Here is a 5,479-nt window from a genome sequence, read left to right as displayed (position 1 = left end):
TAAAATGCTACCGTCAATCAAAGCAAGATAAGATGCATAAAGGATAAACATCACATGCAATCAATATAAGTGATATGATATGGCCATCATCATCTTGTGCTTGTGATCTCCATCTCCGAAGCACCGTCATGATCACCATCGTCACCGGCGCGACACCTTGATCTCCATCGTAGCATCGTTGTCGTTACGCCATCTATTGCTTCTACAACTATCGCTACCGCTTAGTGATAAAGTAAAGCAATTACAGGGCGTTTGCATTTCATACAATAAAGCGACAACCATATGGCTCCTGCCAGTTGCCGATAACTTCGGTTACAAAACATGATCATCTCATACAAAAAAATATAGCATCACGTCTTGACCATATCACATCACAACATGCCCTGCAAAAACAAGTTAGACGTCCTCTACTTTGTTGTTGCAAATTTTACGTGGCTGCTACGGGCTTAGCAAGAACCGTTCTTACCTACGCATCAAAAACCACAACGATAGTTCGTCAAGTTGGTGCTGTTTTAACCTTCGCAAGGACCGGGCGTAGCCACACTCGATTCAGCTAAAGTGAGAGAGACAGACACCCGCCAGCCACCTTTAAGCACGAGTGCTCGCAACGGTGAAACCAGTCTCGCATAAGCGTACGCGTAATGTCGGTCCGGGCCGCTTCATCTCACAATACCGCCGAACCAAAGTATGACATGCTGGTAAGCAGTATGACTTGTATCGCCCATAACTCACTTGTGTTCTACTCGTGCATATAACATCAACGCATAAAACCAGGCTCGGATGCCACTGTTGGGGAACATAGTAATTTCAAAAAAATTCCTACGCACACGCAAGATCATGGTGATGATATAGCAACGAGAGGGGAGAGTGTTCGTCCACGTACCCTCGTAGACCATAAGCGGAAGCGTTAGCACAACGCGGTTGATGTAGTCGTACGTCTTCACGATCCGACCGATCCAAGCACCGAACGTACGGGGCCTCCGAGTTCAGCACACGTTCAGCTCGATGACGATCTCCGGCCCTCCGATCCAGCAAAGGCTCCGAAGATGAGTTTCGTCAGCACGACGGCGTGGTGACAATGATGATGTTCTACCGGCGCAGGGCTTCGCCTAAACTCCGCGACGATATGACTGAGGTGGAATATGGTGGAAGGGGGCACCGCACACGGCTAAGGAACGATCTGTAGATCAACTTGTGTGTCTTTGGGGTGCCCCCTGCCCCCGTATATAAAGGAGCCAGGGGGAGACGAGGCGGCCGGCCTAGAGGGCGCGCCAAGGGGGGGATTCCTACTCCCACCGGGAGTAGGACTCCCTCTTTCCAAGTAGGACTAGGAGAAGGGGGGAAAGAGGAGGAAGAGGGGCAGGAAAGGGGGGGCGCCGCCCCCCTTCCCTTGTCCTATTCGGACTAGGAGGGGGAGGGGCACGCGGCCCCCTCCTGGCTCCTTCCCTCTTCTCCCTCGTGGCCCAAGTAGGCCCATTAACCCCCCGGGGGGTTCCGGTAACCTTCCCGGTACTCCGGTAAAATGCCAATTTCACCCGGAACCATTCCGACGACCAAACATAGGCTTCCAATATATCAATCTTTATGTCTCGACCATTCCGAGACTCCTCGTCATGTCCGTGGTCACATCCGGGACTCCGAACAAACTTCGGTACATCAAAACGTATAAACTCATAATAAAACTGTCATCGAAACGTTAAGCGTGCGGACCCTACGGGTTCGAGAATTATGTAGACATGACCTAAAACCATTCTCGGTCAATAACCAATAGCGGGACCTGGATGCCCATATTGGTTCCTACATATTCTACGAAGATCTTTATCGGTCAAACCGCATAACAACATACGTTGTTCCCTTTGTCATCAGTATGTTACTTGCCCGAGATTTGATCGTCGGTATCCAATACCTAGTTCAATCTCGTTACCGGCAAGTCTCTTTACTCGTTCTGTAATACGCCATCTCATAACTAACTTATTAGTTATAATGCTTGCAAGGCTTAAGTGATGAGTATTACCGAGAGGGCCCAGAGATACCTCTCCGACAATCGGAGTGACAAAAACCTAATCTCGAAATACGCCAACTCAACATGTACCTTCGGAGACACCTATAGTACTCCTTTGTAATCACCCAGTTACGTTGTGACGTTTGGTAGTACCCAAAGTGTTCCTCCGGTAAACGGGAGTTGCATAATTCTCATAGTTACAGGAACATGTATAAGTCATGAAGAAAGCAATAGCAGAATACTAAACGATCAAGTGCTAAGCTAACGGGATGGGTCATGTCAATCACATCATTCTCCTAACGATGTGATCCCATTAATCAAATGACAACACATGTCTATGGTTAGGAAACATAACCATCTTTGATTAATGAGCTAGTCAAGTAGAGGCATACTAGTGACTAGATATTTGTCTATGTATTCACACATGTATCATGTTTCCGGTTAATACAATTCTAGCATGAATAATAAACATTTATCATGATATGAGGAAATAAATAATAACTTTATTATTGCCCTAGGGCATATTTCCTTCAACTAGTAGCGCGGGTAGGCGCGCTACTAATAAGGCGCTACAGCTATTGCTTAGCAGTAACGCGTGCCGGCGCGCGCTACTGCTAGGACAAATAGCTGCAGTGTTTGTTCACCCCCACGCTATTGCTAATGAAACTAGTGGCAGCGCGTTTTCTCTCCATCGCTACTAGTACTCATGTTTTATTTTTTTTTATTTTTAGTGTATTTATGCGGTTTTCTCTCCGTCATACAAATATTTGTACAATACCAGTTATGAGGTTTACATCATTATGTCCATAACAGTGTGTCAAATTAAGGTGGATTAGGTTTCAAGTGGAGGCAATATGTGGTGCATGTCAAAAGTATACTACTAATCCAAACTTGATCTAGTTTGGACTAGTAGTACTTTCGATGTGCACCAGATGTTGCCTCCACTTGAATCTAATCCGCCAGCACAAGCTATTTAATCATCATCATAGTCGTTATCACCAACAATATTTATTTAATCACCACTAACACTAGCTAATAATAATCATCATAGTCATTACCACCAACATTAGCTATTTTATCATCATAGTAATAGTGTAGCACATCATCATCTTCAAACTCATTTCTAGCTAGCTAATCACTCCTGCTGCTCTCTCGCAGGTAAAATAACATAAAACATATATAGCTCTCCTCCTTGATCAAGTTGGAGCATGCAGATGAACCTGTCTCCTAATCGTGGGTAGCGCATCTGTATACTGCCCCCTTAGTACTTCTCTGCGCTACCCCATCACATATTTGGTCTAGTCTTGCACTATTAAGCATCCGTCGCTAATCTTGAATGCACTAAAGTAATCTGTAGGATATGTTGGCCGTAAGCTAATAATACTCATGGTACCTTTAGTCTCGATCCCATAAGGCACAACATTCATCGGGACTCCCTGTTGAAGAACATCGTATGGTAACATACTTACCAATGAAGTTTAGCTTCAAAAATAATGTATGGAAAAGATGCACTGAGGACAAATATTAAAAATCTTACCATCCTTCCTAAATAGATGTGACCGTAGTTCAGTACGAACACTATTGGTCGCACGTTTTCAGTACTAACATTTCTAAATGCAGGAAGAAAATTTGTCTTGACAGTATCAAGATCCGCAAGCCATGAAACATAATGACTGAGCTCCTCGCAGTTGAGTTCAGCCTCGGCACAGTATACGGTCCTGTCTACCAAGCGCTGGACATGTTTGCTTGCACCGAAATAAGCTATCAATAGAAATTAATTGTCAATTATTTTTGAATAAACAATATCAAAGACATAAATATGGTTGAAAAACTCACATTTTGGTATAACTGGAGGCGTCTGCACATCGACCCAGATGTCGGTATTACCTTCAATATCATCTTCCAGACGAATATCAAAGGTGATAACCATATCAGGCTCAAATGCATAAGTCTTGCATAGTGCTCGCCATGTTTTGCATTCAAAATAGGTGTAGTCGTCTGAATTGTATAATTTTGTATGGAAAATATAACCATGCTCGGTCTTCAAGTAAAATTTCTTTACCTCCATAGTACGACTGCAACATATCTTATCCAATACAAAAACTCTTGCATGGCAGGGGATACGCTAGTAGAATAGTAAAACAAATTATAAGTTGAAGCAAATGAAGCATATGTCATGCTTAATTACGAAAAAAGACTTGTTGTTGTGACTTACTGTATCCACTTCGAAGTTCTCGTCCAGCTTGATATTAAAGCGTCTATCATCAACTAGGAAGATTCCGTCGCACAGGCCGCGCTCGTCTTCGCAGTATTTGCAAATAACGAAATCCTTTTCGTTGTCAGACATTTCCTATATTCATAGTTAAAACATTAATTGAAAATCGATCGAAGACAACTACCAGGATACTCAACACACAAATCCGGGGCACTCGATATATCCTACATATTCTGGCACAAGTCATGCCAAAATTCACGGAAAAATCCAGCATGACCTTTGCTAAAATAGGACATATCGAGCGCCTAAAATTTGCCGGAACGGAAATGAATCAACGCTCCGGCAAAACATAGGCCACTCGGAGGTGTAACCTGCAAACATGACCGGCCACTTGGGCAAGCACATATCCTATTTGAGCAACACAAGATATACGTTTCAAAATATCGTATAGGACTCAAATTAGCATGTATTGAATAAGCAAAAGTAAATCATCTCATGCATGTTCGTACATCGTCGAATATTATCACTAATACATCCCGAATAGTGTCATACATATAACATCACTAATACAACTAAAACCCTAGCACACGACGGGTATCGGCGCGGGCGGTGGACACCCACAGAGAAGGAACCATCACGGGATCATAGCTCAAGTGAGATCCCTGGAGAACCTACCAGGTATTGGAGAACCTGTGCTCCAACGCAAACAAGTAGCAACGGACGTGCGCGTCCTCCTCACTGACACGGTGACGCACCACCTCCGCAGGGTCCTCGAGCCTCTGGAACGTCACTGGCCCACGCCACCGCCACCAAAGAAGGTTCGGGTCAATGACAGGCTGGCTCCTCACCAACCTGCGCCCCCCGGTAGGTAGCGCCTCCCAGTACCACCCCGGCGGAGCCCAGTCCCGGACATGTCCCATCTGGTCAAGCAGGTGTCGTCCTCCACCGACTCGACGACGAGGATGCGGGATAAGCATCGTCCACGTCGATGCGGGAAAAATTAATTTAACTAAAAAAATAGCAACAAGTTCTTACTAACTAGTTCTATTAATTCAATTAGTTCTTACTAACTAGTTCTATTAATTCAATAAGTTCTTACTAGTACCTAGCTAATTAGTACCTAGTTCTTACTAAGTAATTAGTACCTAGAAACTACTGCCCTAGTTAACTAACTAGCACTAAAAATAGCCTAGGGTTCATACTAACTAGCACTAAATAGCTAGGGTTCATACTAAGCAAACAAGAGGGATCGGAAGGGGAGA

This window comes from Triticum dicoccoides, chromosome 3B, assembly GCF_002162155.2.
Source record: "Triticum dicoccoides isolate Atlit2015 ecotype Zavitan chromosome 3B, WEW_v2.0, whole genome shotgun sequence".
NCBI lineage: Eukaryota > Viridiplantae > Streptophyta > Magnoliopsida > Poales > Poaceae > Triticum > Triticum dicoccoides.
This window is presented reverse-complemented; position numbering follows the sequence as displayed.